The 17,311-nt window shown below is 36.2% G+C and overlaps 1 protein-coding gene across 2 annotated transcripts in view; it reads left to right on the top strand.

The window, feature by feature from the left end:
* The first annotated feature begins 248 nt into the window (after window positions 1–248).
* LOC307182789 (uncharacterized protein) overlaps window positions 249–17,311 on the top strand; it is a 225,749-nt gene continuing 208,686 nt past the window's right edge. For both annotated transcript variants that reach the window (XM_079914302.1, XM_079914303.1), the window contains exon 1: window positions 249–492. The gene's annotated coding sequence lies outside the window, so the exon portion shown is untranslated. The remainder of the gene's footprint in view (window positions 493–17,311) is intronic.

Below are 17,311 nucleotides of genomic sequence, written 5' to 3'. Positions count from 1 at the left end.
CAAAAGCTGGAGTCTTCCAAGGATGAGAGGGAAAGGGCCATCTCTGAGAATGGTGATATTTAATTATTGGTTTTATTTTGTATAAATATTCTACTCAACACAAGATTTAAGATTATTTAACAAGATACACCCGATCCAACAAAAGAGAATCAACATTTAAAATAGTTGAAGGAGTAGAGTAAAGGAGAAGAATATTAGAAAGATAATAAATTGGAATTGCGAGTAGTGTATGCATCAAATGTTCCGAGTTTTTTATTCTTGAGTGAATTGGGCCATGGATGTGGCTCTGAAGTTTTGAGCAGCCAACTTAAAGGAAACTCAATCAGCTTTATAATTCACAGTGTTTAGTGAGATAAAAAAACAAACCAGGTCATTGCTCATGAATATTCTAATTTTTTTTTTCCCATTCTAGGCCCAGAGATAAATTTCTCTTGTGGATTCCCAGAGAGAGACCTGGAACATGGGAGACAATATCCTTACAGTACTTTCACAGTGAGCTTACTTATCATTTTCTGCTACATAGCCTGATAGAATTATACCCCAAAGCAACAAACTAATAAATCTTTGGGGAACTAATAAAATGTGCTTGAGGGGTGATGCTTCCTGCTGGAATGGCATAATGAAAAATAGATTTTAAAACGTACTAAGGACTGGATGGGCTCTGCATCCTCTTAAGGTTATTTCCAACCTGTCTCTCTCTCCCTCTCCCTCTCTTTCTCTTTCTCTGTCTCTCTGCTGCTCTCTCTCTCTCTCTCTCTCTCTCTCGTTTTTCTTTTCTCTTTTTCATTAAGCTTGAGATTTTTTTTTTCTTTTTTTTGCGGTACGCGGGCCTCTCACTGTTGTGGCCTCTCCCGTTGCGGAGCACAGGCTCCGGACGCGCAGGCCCAGCGGCCATGGCTCACGGGCCCAGCTGCTCCGCGGCATGTGGGATCTTCCCGGACCGGGGCACGAACCCGTGTCCCCTGCATCGGCAGGCGGACTCTCAACCACTGCGCCACCAGGGAAGCCCCAAGCTTGAGATTTTTGAGTACCTGGTCCAGGTCACTGGTTAGCTGGTTAGGTGGCTGAGCCGTATGCTTCAACTGTGGTGCCCCTGGTAACAGGATTAAATACTCATGAAATTAAGGAGCAACAAATACATATACCTGAATAGGCCACTCTGCTTCCCCACAGAGCTGAACCCAGGATGTGCCAGCATTGTTCTCAAGAGGAACAATCTCTTTAAGGATATGGAGAAACATCTTGGCCATGATGTTCAGAGGGAACCAAATTAATTTGGAAGCATCAGGCCAGGGAATAAATAAAAACTGATTTATGTTCTCATAAATTTTTCAATGTGAGTTGACAAAGACAAGTCAAATAGAAATAATTTTAATCTCAGAAATTTGAGTCTGAAAAATGATACACAAACTTATCCAGGAGATGTGGAATTTCAGAAATTAAGAACCAGGGGAATGAAAAGATCAGGGTAAGAAAATGTAGTCAAGTTTCCATCACCATCTACTAGTTCTTCTTTTGTGTACCTAGAACACACACCTGGAATCCTCAGATTTGACTACCTTATCATACCCACCATTGAACTGGAGCCCCATGATGGAATGATTCCATTCAGTTTAGGTCTTCACAGCAATTAATATCAGTTTTGCTTGTGTATTATAGTAGGCAAGTCAACGTTGGTTGAATGAATTAATATTGCTGTTTTTCAAGCCCTTCTCAAATAAAAATCACGTTTCTAGTTTAAGAATAACAGATGTTTTAGTCATAAATTGGTTAACAAATGAGATATATTTGCATTATAAATTTAAGATTTGGGATAAGGAAGATAAATTGGGGGAATATTTGACTTGAGTAAAAGTTGACAGAAAAAAAACCTTAACAATACGGTTTCTGTCTTTGCTCATCATTTTTTATATACTTGAAAAAAACAAAAAAACCACTAAAATCTCTTAGGCTTTTTTATAATATTGGTTCAATATACGCCATCCAGCATTTAATTCTTGTCCAGCAAAGACAAGAACTTTCCATTTTTATGCTGGTCCAGTGTTGTCAGTGCTGATATGGTTTCCAAGCTGAGAAACCAAGGCTGCAGAGAGTGGAGTTGAGTATTAGGCTCAGTGGGTGACGTCTGGGTCTGGGGCAGAGCTACACTGGGAATTAGGTGCATTTGCCCTGATTCTCAGCCGGTAAATGGGTATCCTCCCGACAGATTCAAAGTGGTTCTGGCTGTGTTTAACTTCTCTCCCTGTGGGGGGCTAATCTCATAAAGATTTCAGCCACACAAGCAACAGTGTCTGGGGTGTAATGATTGCTTTGAAGTTTGTTTGCTCGCCAGTGCATTTAACTCCTTTAAATGTTCCAGGAATAGGATTAGATGCCCCAGTGAATTCATTTCATTTACCCCCAGCAGTGGTTTCCTGATGCTAGGAGAGGTTTACATGGTATCAATTTAGAGGCATGCTGCTTTTGAAGATTTTCCTCTTCACCCTCTCAATTTTCTACCTCTCTCAAGGTCTTGCCTAAAAAAATATTAGGGGTCAGGTCTCAGTAGAAAAGGACATTTTTGTTATGCCTGTAGGGCATGCAAAAGATAATTTTCTGAGTCATCTTCTAAAGTGTTATTAGCTCAATGAGGAGACAGAAGAAAATGAGGACAAAATTAAGGCTACTTGAAACCTGTGCAAAGATTAAACATGAACGTTGAACCACTGCACAGTCCCTACCTCTGGATCAGTCACGCCTGTTAGAAGTGGAGAATTTTGAACCTGGGTTGTTGCACTAGCTATGCAGCCAGTTCGTTTCAGATCTCCTTTTGAGGCCTTCCCCTTAGGAAACATGGTGAACATATAACTCCTTCAAACATAACCCAAACGTTGTATTTGAAAATAAATAGATGACTTGTAATGGGTGATGCCTAGTAGTTCTTTTATGCCGAACTGTGGCACATTGATTCACTATACACGGTAACAGATTTAGCCTATCTATGTGTATCAAAGGAAAAAAGTTCTCTTGAGTTATTGTGTCCACTGAAAATGATTTCTGGGATGAGCAGGAATTAATGTGGAGGGTATTTAATCTATTACATGTAGAAAATTTTTATGAACATGAACAAAATCTTCATGGTGTAGGAATATTTTATTTTTGTACATCCAGACTCTCCTAGTAGCTCAATGATTTATTTTAGCTAAAGTAATACTTTGATTTCACAAACATTCTTGGGATATTGTCAGACACTTGTCAGATTTAACTGTGTTTCTGCTCTCCTTAGAGGATTAATGTATTTCTTAGACATTTTGGTTGCTGTTATTTTTTTCTTAAAAACAGATTAGAAGTAGCACATGCTTATTTTAGAAAACTTAGGAAAAAAAAGGAAGTTATAAAGAAAAAAATTACAGATAAATTTCCACACTGTTGATATTACCACTGTTAAAATATTGAGATATTTCCTTCTCTTTTTTTCTATGTATATTTTTCCATAATTATAATCATTCTATAAATAAGTGCTTTCTTTGCATAGGTTATATCATGAGCATTTTCTCATATCATTAAAATTGTTACTCAATGTAATTTTAGTGGCTGAAGAATATTTCATTAAATGAATACACCATAGTTTATTTCAGTATTCCTTTTTCTGTTAGACATTTAGAATTTCCCCAACCTCTTGGTATATAATTTCTCTATAGGTAGAAATAATTCTAATTATATTATTTGGATGAATTGCTACAGCTGGAATTATTCAGCCAAAAGTTCTGAATATTTTAAGAATTCTGATATATATTGTCAAGTAGTTTTTTTAGAAATGCTCTATAAAAGTATGAGAGGTTTAATGTTTTAAAATATGCTTATTAGCTTTAGACTTTTTTCATGTTCTTTGCTCATAATCCTGTCATTTGCCTACTTTTCTTGGGGGATGTTTGTGTTATTCTTAGTGATTTTTTTTAAAAGTTCCTCATATTGGGGATATTACCTTTCTCTGTATTTGTTACAAATATTATCTCCCCTCCCAGACTGAGAATTATTACTTTTTGCACCTCCTATCACATTCTTATCTTGGTGCTATAGTCTCTAAATAAACTTTTTAAATGACCCATTTTAGAACTATATAGATTATTAAAATAAGAACAATTTTGTACTCAGAAATTATGAGTAATTGCTTCAGTATTATGGAGAACCAATCACAACATTGTTAAAGGTGTGATAAAACATTTTCTAAGGGAGCCAGATACATTTCAACTAATTTAGTCTTCACTGGATGATCATGATTCTTCCATTTTCTCCATACGCCCCTCACTCCCCCATTACCACCTTCTCTCTGTTCTTCCCAGAAAGAGAAAACTTTGCTTCCTTTAAAGTAGAGTGAGCAATCAATTGATCTTCTCTTCCCACTGTCTGGTTAGATTACCTAGGGACCTGCAGCACATCTCTTAGAGTATGGTTTGCTTACCACACACAAAAGGCTCTGCATGCAGAAAATGCTAATATCACTCTGCTTGATCCTATTTTAGAGGACTTGCAGCATATTATACTTAGTGTTACAATGCATAATCAGCTGGGCAATGTGGCTTGATACTCCTTATTCTGTTCACACTTCTGTTTAGTTCGCCAGTAGTCAATTGTTATAATCTCTCACTGCAGTTACTTTATAGTTATTATATACTTAAGGAATATTCTAAGCACTGACCAGTGTTTAATTATTTTTGACCCAGGAGAAGTAGGTAACATACTTTTGGCCTTGAGTTAAGTATTTCTCTTACCCCAAGTCAACAGCAGCCAACCCCGTAGTTAACATCAGTCTTGACCAATTCGTGACTGAGATATTTTATCCTCACTTGAGAACTGGACTTGGTGTTTTGCTAGGCATTTATGGAGAATTAATAATAGATAGCCTAGAAGATATGCTCAGATATCAGACACTTAGAAATATTTGCTGCCTCTCCTGTGGTTTATTAATTTTGAATTCTTTTAAAATGATTATGATATGCTCATTTTACACAATTACAGAAGTACTTTAAGTTTATGTTTTAGGGTAAAAAGACTTGTCATGGCATGACCTATGGGAGAGATTATGGAGGTCTTCAACTGTACATGCTGAGGGAACAAACACCACTTAAGCTAGGCTCTGCTTCCTAAACAAGTATTTAATCTCCTCATTAAAGATATATGAAACTAAAAATCAATGAGCTCCGGTGGTTAGGGCTTTTTAGGGGAACTAATGGATACACCTTGTCTAACATTAGAAACTTCATTTGTGGTTTACAGCTGTACACCAGGAGAAAACATGAATCCAAAAACAAGGTCTCTGGCTAGAGTCGTAATTGGGCTGTGAGCTCTGGATAAGCAGACCTCATAAATATATAACGTATGGAATAATGTATTCCCAGTTCACATTCTCTCGCATTAAATACATATAGTTAACTTTTACTATAAAGCTCAAGGTTAAAGTTGGCAAAATTCTGCTTGAATACATGTCCTATTGAGCCCCGTTAGAAAGACTCCTAATTGTGTAAATTTAAACTTCCAACATGCTGACATCATGAACTATTTAAACTGAAAAATATTCTGCAAGACTTATTTGGAGGTATAAAAAACAGACTTCATTTCACCAGGCAGATACAAGTAAAATACTGGTATATTTCAAGTAAATAATATCCTAGACATTTGGACACATACCTAGAACCTGAAAAGAATCTCATATAAACTGTTTTATCAATAAAACTGTAGTATCTCTAAGAAAATCTTAGGGCATTCATTACCTACTCATTTTGTTGTAGCTTTCAAAATTCTGTTTTTCGTCTACATGTCTAAATAACACAAGAAAATGTCATGAACACATAAGATAGATCATAAGCTTTATGAGGCCAGAACCCATGTCCGTCCTTTTCAAAACCTAAATAGGGGGCTCACTGAACTGTAGGCACTCACATTTTAGTTAACTCAATAAATAAAGCACAATGAAGGTAACACAGGAATCTCGGCTAGATTGTGAATTAATGTGGCAGTACGCTTTGGGTCATGAGGAGTCAGCAAGGCATACTTGCTCAGAGTCCCAAACTTGAATCATTGACAAGTCATTGTTTCATTAATCTTTGTGTAGACCCATCTCTAGACAGTTCAGCCATGCTTTTGTGGCTCTTACTTAGTAAGGAATGAAATAGTTAAGTGCAAGACTCTACTAAAGTTGTAATCTGACCAAAGGGATTTGCTTTTTATTCTAAGCATACCGCCAGGTGGCCAGTAAGAATTATAAAACAAATGTCTCTTGGGAAATGGAGAAGAGTATTCCACACAGCAGTTTAGTCCAGAAGATGTCTCTTTTCTCCGAACACTAAGGAAACTTCTACAACTACAGGTGTAGAAAGTGTTAACAGAAGTTTCAGAGGGCATCTTTGCGAAGTCCAAAAGAAAGAATTGAAGTTTTCACAGTTCTAATCTGCACAAGATGTAAAAGGATATAACACAGAATTAGGAAAATGAAGAGAGTCCACACAGTCACAGGACAGACATGTGACCTCTGCCACACCCATGAAGGCTTATACCAAAACCTAGAGCAGAGTTCACTCAGCAGTTACCCACCGAAGTTCCCCATCTGTACTTATATCCAGAATCATGTCTTGCTTTTTTTCCTTCAGATAAATAGTTAGTAATTTGTCTATGGTTGATTCCATAGTGTAGGTTCAGTCCTTTTAAATGAATCTTTTTGTTGTTTTTACAAAATCCAAACTTTAAAGAACCCCTTTGGCTAAGAGGACTGAACTGGTGAACCCAAATGATAGCTTAATTTTCTTGCTTTCCTGATGGGGAAATACAGATGAACACACCCTTACAATCCACTCATAATGAGTGCACATAAAACTGTATGTAATGGTGAAATATCATTCAAAATAATTCATTATAGGAAAGCTATTCTGAGGATAACCAACTATCTGGGCACAGATGCCACACTTCAAAAAGTGACCATAAATGGCTAATAGATCATCAGGTCATTTTTCAATTTCAGTGGGCAAAGTTATACTTAGTCACAAAGAGTCATAATTGGATGTTGACTCAGCCTGAGAGAAGTTTTGGAGTTCAAAATAAGGAGCAAGGAAACAGGTGAGGTCTGGCTCACTAGAAATTTCTAGGAATTGAGAAGAGCTCTACTTTGTGATGTACAGCAATTGACCAAACATTTGTAACTGAGAAGCCAAGTTCCTTGTATATTGCTTTCATGTTGTGGAGTTTCAGGAGAACAGAAAGCAGAATCTTTTTGTCAAGGACTTGGCACCTCTACTGAAGAATACCCTATCTTCTCCCAATCTTAATGAATTTTCTCTGCAAGATAACCTTTAGAAAAAGAGTGAATTCTGCTTTTGGCTTCCAGATTAGTGGTTGTATTCCTTTTTTCTTTTTTAATAGATCTTTATTGGAGTATAATTGCTTCACAATACCATGTTAGTTTCTGTTGCACAACAAAGCTAATCAGCCATACGCATATACGTGTCCCCATATCCCCTCCCTCTTGAGCCTCCCTCCCATCCTCCCTATCCCACCCCTCTAGGTCATTGCAAAGCATTGAGCTGATCACCCTGTGTTATGCTGCTGCTTCCCACCAGCCAACTATTTTACATTCGGTAATGTATATATGTCAATGCCACTCGCACTTCACCCCAGCTTCGCCCTCCCACCCCATGTCATCAACTCCATTCTGTATGTCTACCTCTTTATTCCTGCCCTGCAACCAGGTTCATCAGTGCCATTTTTTTTTATATTCCATATATATGTGTTAGCATATGGTATTTGTTTTTCTCTTTCTGACTTACTTCACTCTGTATGACAGACTCTAGGTCCATGCACCTCACTACAAATAACTCAGTTTCGCTTCTTTTTATGGCTAATATTCCATTGTATATATGTGCCACATCTTCTTTATCCATTCATCTGCTGATGAACACTTAGGTTGCTTCCAGGTCCTGGCTATTGTAAATAGTGCTGCAATGAACATTGTGGTGCATGTCTCTTTTTGAATTATGGTTTACTCAGGGTATATGCCCAGTAGTGGGAGTGCTGGGTCATATGGTAGTTCTATTTTTAGTTTTTTAAGGAACCTCCATACTGTTTTCCATAGTAGTTGTATCAATTTACATTCCCACCAACAGTGTAAGAGGGTTCCCTTTTCAGCACACCCTTTCCAACATTTATTGTTTCTAGCTTTTTTGTTAATTGCCATTCTGACCGGTGTGAGGTGATACCTCATTGTAGTTTTGATTTGCATTCCTCTAATAATTAGTGATGTTGAATATATTTTCATGTGCCTCTTGGCCATCTGTATGTCTTCCTTGGTGAAATGTCTATTTAGGTCTTCCACACATTTTTTAACTGGATTGTTTGTTTTTCCGATATTGAGCTCCATGAACTGTTTGTATATTTTGGAGATTAGTCCTTTGTTCGTTGTTGCATTTGCAAATATTTTCTCCCATTCTGAGGGTTGTCTTTTTGTGTTGTTTATGGTTTCCTTTGCTGTGCAAAAACTTTTAAGTTTAATTAAGTCCCATTTTTTTATTTTTGTTTTTATTTCTGTTACTCTAGGCAGTGGGTCAAAAAAGATCTTGCTATGGTTTATGTCAAAGAGTGTTTTTCCTATGTTTTCCTCTAAAAGTTTATATCATCTGGTCTTACATTTAAGTCTTTAATCCACTTGGAGTTTACTTTTGTGTATGGTGTTAGGTAGTATTCTAATTTCATTCTTTTACATGTAGCTGTCCAGTTTTCCCAGCACCACTTATTGAAGAGGTTGTCTTTTCTCCACTGTATGTTCTTGCCTCCTTTGTCATAAATTAGGTTTCCATATGTGTGCAGGTTTATCTCTGGGCATTCTATCCTGTACCATTGGCCTATGTTTCTGTTTTTGTGCCAGTACCATACTGTCTTGATTACTGTAGCTTTGTGGTATAGTTTGAAGTCAGGGAGCCTGATTCCTCCAATTGCGTTTTTCTTTCTCTAGATTGCTTTGGCTATTCAGGGTCTTTTGTGTTTCCATACGAACTGTAAGATTTTTTTGTTCTAATTCTGTGAAGAATGCCATTGGTAGTTTGATAGGAATTGCATTGAATCTGTAGATTTCTTAGGGTAGTAGAGTCATTTTCCCAATACTGATTCTTCCAATTGAAGAACATGGTATATTTCTCCATCTGTTTATGTCATCTTTGATTTCTTTCATCAGTGTTTTATAGCTTTCTGAGTACAAGTCTTTTGCCTCCTTAGGCAGGTTTATTCCTAGGTATTTTATTCTTTTTGTTGCAGTGGTAAATGGGAATGTTTCCTTAATTTCTCTTTCTGATTTTTCATTGTTAGTGTATAGGAATGCAAGAGATTTCTGTGCATAAATTTTGTATCCTGCAACCTTACCAAATTCATTGATTAGTTCTAGTAGTTTTCTGGTGGCATCTTTAGGATTTTCTATGTATAGTATCATGTCATTGGCAAATAGTGACAGTTTTACTTCTTCTTTTCCAATTTGTATTCCTTTTATTTCTTTTTCTTCTGTGATTGCTGGGGCTAGGAGTTCCAAAGATATGTTGAATAATAGTGGCGAGAGTGGACATCCTTGTCTTGTTCCTGATCTTAGTGGAAATGCTTTCAATTTTTCACCATTGAGTATGATGCTTGTTGTGGGTTTGTCATAGATGGCCTTTATTATGTCGAGGTAGGTTCCCTCTATGCCCATTTTCTGGAAATGTTTTATCGTAAATCCGTGTTGAATTTTGTCAAAAGTTTTTTCTGCATCTACTGAGATGATCATATGGTTTTTATTCCTTAATTTGTTAATGTGGTGTATCACATTGATTGATTTGCATATACTGAAGAATCCTTGCATCCCTGGGTTAAATCCCACTTGATCATGGTGTATGATCCTTTTAATGTGCTGTTGGATTCTGTTTGCTAATATTTTGTTGAGGATTTTTGCATCTGTTTTCATCAGTGATACTGCTCTATAATTTTTTTGTCTGTGTGACATCTTTTTCTGGTTTTGGTATCAGGGTGATGGTGGCTTTGTAGAATGAATTTGGAAGTGTTTCTCCCTCTGCAATTTTTTGGAAGAGTTTGAGAAGGATCAGTGTTAGCTCTTCTCTAAATGTTTGATAGACTTCTCCTGTGAAGCCAGCTGGTCCCAGACTTTTGTTTGTTGGAAGATTTTAAATTATGGTTTCAATTTCATTACTTGTGATAGGTCTGTTTATATTTTCTATTTCTTCCTGCTTCAATCTTGGAAAATTGTACCTTTCCAAGAATTTGTCCATTCTTTGTGGTTGTCCATTTTATTGACATATAGTTGTTCGTAGTAGTCTCTTGCAATCCTTTGTGTTTCTGCAGTGTCAGTTGTGATTTCTCCTTTTTCATTTCTAATTTTATTGATTTGCGTCCTCTCCCTTTTCTTCTTGATGTGTCTGGCTAAGGGTTTATCAATTTTGTTCATCTTCTCAAAGAGCCAGCTTTTAGTTTTATTGATCTTTGCTATTGTTTTCTTCATTTCTATTTCATTTATTTCTGCTCTGATCTTTATGATTTCTTTCCTTCTACTGACTTTGGGTTTTCTTTGTTCTTCTTTCTCTAGTTGTTTTGGGTGTGAGGTTAGATTGTTTATTTGAGATTTTTCTTGTTACTTGAGGTGAGATTGAATTGCTATAAACTTCCCTCTTAGAACTGCTTTTGCTGCATGCCGTAGGTTTTGGGTCATTGTGTTTTTGTTGTCATTTGTTTCTATGTATTTTTTAATTTCTTTTTTGATTTCTTCAGTGATCTCTTGGTTATTTAGTAGTGCACTGTTTAGCCTCCATGTGTTTCTGGTTTTTACAGTTTTTTTCCTGTAACTGATTTCCAATCCCATAGTGGTGTGGTCAGAAAAGAGGCTTGGTACAATTTCAATTTTCTTAAATTTTCTGAGGCTTGATTTGTGACCCAAGATGTGATCTATCCTGGAGAATGTTCCATGTGCACTTGAGAAGAAAGTGTATTCTGCCACTTTTGGGTGGAATGTTCTGTACATATCAATTAGATTTATCTGGTCTATTGTGTCATTTAAAGCTTGTGTTTCCTTATTTATTTTCTATTTGGATTATCTGTTCATTAGTGTAAATGGGGTGTTAAAGTCCCCTACTATTGTGTTATTGTTGATTTCTCCTTTCATGGTTGTTAGCATTTGCCTTATGTCTTGGGGTTCTCCTATGTTGAGTGCATAAACATTTATAATTGTTATATTTTCTTCTTGGATTGATCCTTTGATCATTATGTAGTGTCCCTCTTTATCTCTTGTAACAGTCTTTATTTTAAAGTCTATTTTGTCTGATATGAGTTTTGCTACTCCAGCTTTCTTTTGATTTCCATTTGCATGGCATCTCTTTTTCCATTCCTTCACTTTCAGTTTGTGTCTAGCCTGCACTTCTCCTCTTCCCTTGGTCCCCTTGTGCCCTACTGGTTCACTTTGGGGTTCTTCCCATCTCCTTGGGGGAAGAGTCCCCCACCAGCGGCCGGCAGGCGCCCTAATTGTGGGGAGATGCTAACTCTGCATCTTCCCACACTGCCGTCTTCTGTGGTTGTATTCTTTTAATGAGTTTATGTGATTTTACATTGGTATTTTTAAATCATTATGCTTACTAATGACTGTTCCTGTTTTATGTATTACAACCTATTCAACTCCATCAATTTTATTTTGGTAATTCACTCTGAAGCAGTTCAAAGCCAAATATATAAACCAAATATATAAAGTAAATATTATGATTGTGAGGGCATGCTTTTTACTACTAAGAGAAGACACTTTTGAGTATGGTAAATGAGAGCCGAATGGGGTAGAAAGAGAAAACAATTATCCATTTTTAGGAGAGGAGTCATGAAGAGTAGTGGAAATAGACATTGCTTACCAAGAGGTATTGAAAGGAAAATAAAAGTAGCTTTTAAATTACTCAGAGCCTATAAACAGTGAGTTTATTGTAAAAATGCATACAGTTGTCTCCTCCTTTCTCATTCCACTTCAGCGGGATTCCTTGCTCTTCTTTGAGCCTTTGCATTTGTCAAATTCTCTACACTGATATCTGCATTTTGTTCTCAGCTCAGGTGTCACCTTATGAGGGGGCCTTTCCTGACAGCCTAATGTGAAGTAGTAAGACTCCTTCCTACTCTGTGCCTACACCCTGCTTCCTGCTTTACTTCTCCATATAGCACTTACCTGTCAAATGTATATCTATGTGTATATATATATATTCACACACATATATATGTAAGTATAGATATATATGTCTCAATATATAGAACTTATATTGTAAATAATATGTATATATATTTGTAGTGCTTGTCATCTCTTATTATAAGTTTTGTGAGAAAAAGAACTTTGACTTTTGCTGTTGTTATCTTTTTGGTGTGTAAATTTTGCTTGGTGCATGGCAGGTGCTCAAAACATTTTGTTGAATGAACGACATTATGGACAGCTGGCCATGAAGAGTTCTTAAATAACATCTTTTTGTTTAGGAAATAAGTGTACATTTTATAATTCATTCACAATAAGCTAAGTCCCTGTCTACTCATATGCTTTGTTGATGCTTTAACACGCAACCTTCAACAGTAATAATTCATGTCATGTAAAATAAAGTGTACATGCTAATAATAACATGAAGTTTTTTTGCATTAGTAAAAATAGGCATTTTTCTTCTAAAAAAAAGGGGATCACAACATTAATATTATTATTTAAAGATAAACAGGGAATGGAAACCTCTGAAAATTGAATAATGTTAAAAAGTCATATGCCTCTTCATCAGAATGTAATTATTATTAATTAATTTTTATAAGAGAACTATATATATTATAAAAAATTTAGAAAATATTGGAAAACACTAAGAAGAAAATATAAATTGAATATTATTTCATCACCAGAGGTGACTAATATTAATTTGCTATATAACTTGTATGTTTTAGGTGAGATTTAAAAAGAATTGGTATTATATTTTATGAGTATTTTGAAACCTACTTCTTTTTCTTTCTTTCTTTTTTTTTTCATTTTAACATCTTTATTGGAGTATAATTGCTTTACAATGGTATGTTAGTTTCAGCTTCACAACAAAATGAATCAGTTATATATATACATATGTTCCCATATCTCTTCCCGCTTGCGTCTCCCTCCCTCCCACCCTCCCTATCCCACCCCTCCAGGCAGTCACAAAGCACCGAGCTGATCTCCCTGTGCTATGCGGCTGCTTCCCACTAGCTATCTACCTTACGTGTGGTAGTGTATATATGTCCATGCCTCTCTCTCGCTTTGTCACAGTTTACCCTTCCCCCTCCCCATAGCCTCAAGGCCATTCTCTAGTAAGTCTGTGTCTTTATTCCTGTTTCACCCCTAGGTTTTTCATGACATTTTTTTCTTAAATTCCATATATATGTGTTAGCATATGGTATTTGTCTCTCTCTTTCTGACTTACTTCACTCTGTATGACAGACTCTAGGTCTATCCACCTCATTACAAATAGCTCAATTTCATTTCTTTTTATGGCTGAGTAATATTCCATTGTATATATGTGCCACATCTTCTTTATCCATTCATCCGATGATGGACATTTAGGTTGTTTCCATCTCTGGGCTATTGTAAATAGAGCTGCAATGAACATTTTGGTACATGACTCTTGTTGAATTATGGTTTTCTCAGGGTATATGCCCAGCAGTGGGATTGCTGGGTCATATGGTAGTTCTGTTTGTAGTTTTTTAAGGAACCTCCATACTGTTCTCCACAGTGGCTGTATCAATTTACATTCCCACCAACAGTGTAAGAGGGTTCCCTTTTCTCCACACCCTCTCCAGCATTTATTGTTTCTAGATTTTTTGATGATGGCCGTTCTGACTGGTGTGAGATGATATATCATTGTAGTTTTCATTTGCATTTCTCTAATGATTAGTGATGTTGAGCATTCTTTCATGTGTTTGTTGGCAGTCTGTATATCTTCTTTGGTCTTCTGCCCATTTTTGGATTGGGTTGTTTGTTTTTTTGTTATTAAGCTGCATGAGCTTCTTATAAATTTTGGAGATTAATCCTTTGTCAGTTGCTGCTTTTGCAAATATTTTCTCCCATTCTGAGGGTTGTCTTTTGGTCTTGTTTATGGTTTCCTTTACTGTGCAAAAGCTTTGAAGTTTCATTAGGTCCCATTTGTTTATTTTTATTTCCATTTCTCTAGGAGGTGGGTCAAAAAGGATCTTGCTGTGATTTATGTCATAGTGTTCTGCCTATGTTTTCCTCTAAGAGTTTGATAGTTTCTGGCCTTACATTTAGGTCTTTAATCCATTTTGAGCTTATTTTTGTGTATGGTGTTAGGGAGTGATCTAATCTCATACTTTTACATGTAGCTGTCCAGTTTTCCCAGCACCACTTATTGAAGAGGCTGTCCTTTCTCCACTGTACATTCCTGCCTCCTTTATCAAAGATAAGGTGACCATATGTGCGTGGGTTTATCTCTGGGCTTTCTATCCTGTTCCATTGATCTATCTTTCTGTTTTTGTGCCAGTACCATACTGTATTGATTACTGTAGCTTTGTAGTATAGTCTCAAGTCAGGAGGCCTGATTCCTCCAGCTCCATTTTTCGTTCTCAAGATTGCTTTGGCTATTCGGGGTCTTTTGTGTTTCCATGCAAATTGTGAAATTTTTTGTTCTAGTTCTATGAAAAATGCCAGTGGTAGTTTGATAGGGATTGCATTGAATCTGTAGATTGCTTTGGGTAGTAGAGTCATTTTCACAATGTTCATTCTTCCAATCCAAGAACATGGTATATCTCTCCATCTATTTGTATCATCTTTAATTTCCTTCATCAGTGTCTTATAATTTTCGGCATACAGGTCTTTTGTCTCCTTAGGTAGGTTTATTCCTAGATATTTTATTCTTTTTGTTGCAATGGTAAATGGGAGTGTTTTCTTGATTTCACTTTCAGATTTTTCATCCTTAGTGTGTAGGAATGCCAGAGATTTCTGTGCATTAATTTTGTATCCTGCTACTTTACCAAATTCATTGATTAGCTCTAGTAGTTTTCTGGTAGCATCTTTAGGATTCTCTATGTATAGTATCATGTCATCTGCAAAGAGTGACAGCTTTACTTCTTTTCCAATTTGGATTTCTTTTATTTCCTTTTCTTCTCTGATTGCTGTGGCTAAAACTTCCAACAGTATGTTGAATAAAAGTGGTGAGAGTGGGCCACCTTGTCTTCTTCCTGATCTTAGTGGAAATGCTTTCAGTTTTTCACCATTGAGGATGATGTTGGCTGTGGGCTTGTCATATATGGCCTTTATTATGTTGAGGAAAGTTCCCTCTATGCCTACTTTCTGCAGGGTTTTTATCATAAATGGGTGTTGAATTTTGTCAAAAGCTTTCTCTGCATCTATTGAGATGATCTTATGGTTTTTCTCCTTCAATTTGTTAATATGGTGTATCACATTGATTGATTTGCGTATATTGAAGAATCCTTGCATTCCTGGAATAAATCCCACTTGATCATGGTGTATGATCCGTTTAATGTGCCGTTGGATTCTGTTTGCTAGTATTTTGTTGAGGATTTTTGCATCTATGTTCATCAGTGATATTGGCCTGTAGTTTTCTTTCTTTGTGACATCCTTGTCTGGTTTTGATATCAGGGTGGTGGTGGCCTCGTAGAATGAGTTTGGGAGTGTTCCTCCCTCTGCTATATTTTGGAAGAGTTTGAGAAGGATAGGTGTTAGCTCTTCTCTAAATGTTTGATAGAATTTGCCTGTGAAGCCATCTGGTCCTGGGCTTTTGCTTGTTTGAAGATTTTTAATCACAGTTTCAATTTCAGTGCTTGTGATTGGTCTGTTCATATTTTCTATTTCTTCCTGGTTCAGTCTTGGCAGATTGTGCCTTTCTAAGAATTTGTCCATTTTTTCCAGGTTGTCCATTTTATTGGCATAGAGTTGCTTGTAGTAATCTCTCATGATCTTTTGTATTTCTGCAGTGTCAGTTGTTACTTCTCCTTTTTCATTTCTAATTCTATTGATTTCAGTCTTCTCCCTTTTTTTCTTGATGAGTCTGGATAATGGTTTATCAATTTTGTTTATCTTCTCAAAGAACCAGCTTTTAGTTTTATTGATCTTTGCTATCGTTTCCTTCATTTCTTTTTCATTTATTTCTGATTTGATTTTTATGATTTCTTTCCTTTTGCTAAGTTTGGGGGTTTTTTGTTCTTCTCTCTCTAATTGCTTTAGGTGCAAGGTTAGGTTGTTTATTCGAGATGTTTCCTGTTTCTTAAGGTAGGATTGTATTGCTATAAACTTCCCTCTTAGAACTGCTTTTGCTACATCCCATAGATTTTGAGTCGTCGTGTCTCCATTGTCATTTGTTTCTAGGTATTTTTTTATTTCCTCTTTGATTTCTTCAGTGATCACTTTGTTATTAAGTAGTGTATTGTTTAGCCTCCATGTGTTTGTATTTTTTACAGATCTTTTCCTGTAATTGATATCTAGTTTCATAGCATTGTGGTCAGAAAAGACATTTGATACAATTTCAATCTTCTTAAATTTACCAAGGCTTGATTTGTGACCCAAGATATGATCTATCCTGGAGAATGTTCCATGAGCACTTGAGAAAAATGTGTATTCTGTCGTTTTTGGATGGAATGTCCTATAAATATCAATTAAGTCCATCTTGTTTAATGTATCATTTAAAGCTTGTGTTTCCTTATTTATTTTCATTTTGGATGTTCTGTCCATTGGTGAAAGTGGGGTGTTAAAGTCCCCTACTATGAATGTGTTACTGTCGATTTCCCCTTTTACAGCTGTTAGTATTTGCCTTATGTATTGAGGTGCTCCTATGTTGGGTGCATAAATATTTGCAATTGTTATATCTTCTTCTTGGATCGATCCCTTGATCATTATGTAGTGTCCTTCTTTGTCTCTTCTAATAGTCTTTATTTTAAAGTCTATTTTGTCTGATATGAGAATTGCTACTCCAGCTTTCTTTTGGTTTCCATTTGCATGAAATACCTTTTTCCATCCCCTTACTTTTAGTCTGTATGTGTCTCTAGGTCTGAAGTGGGTCTCTTGTAGACAGCAAATATATGGGTCTTGTTTTTGTATCCATTCAGCTAATCTGTGTCTTTTGGTGGGAGCATTTAGTCCATTTACATTTAAGGTAATTATCGATATGTATGTTCTCATTCCCATTTTCTTAATTGTTTTGGGTTCGTTATTGTAGGTCTTTTCCTTCTTTTGTGTTTCTTGCCTAGAGAAGTTCCTTTAGCAGTTGTTGTAGAGCTGGTTTGGTGGTGCTGAACTCTCTCAGCTTTTGCTTGTCTGTAA

Source organism: Stenella coeruleoalba (genome assembly GCF_951394435.1).
Source record: "Stenella coeruleoalba genome assembly, chromosome: 2".
Classification (NCBI taxonomy): domain Eukaryota; kingdom Metazoa; phylum Chordata; class Mammalia; order Artiodactyla; family Delphinidae; genus Stenella; species Stenella coeruleoalba.
Note: the sequence above shows the minus strand (reverse complement) of the source record. Positions and strands in the feature narration are given on the sequence as shown.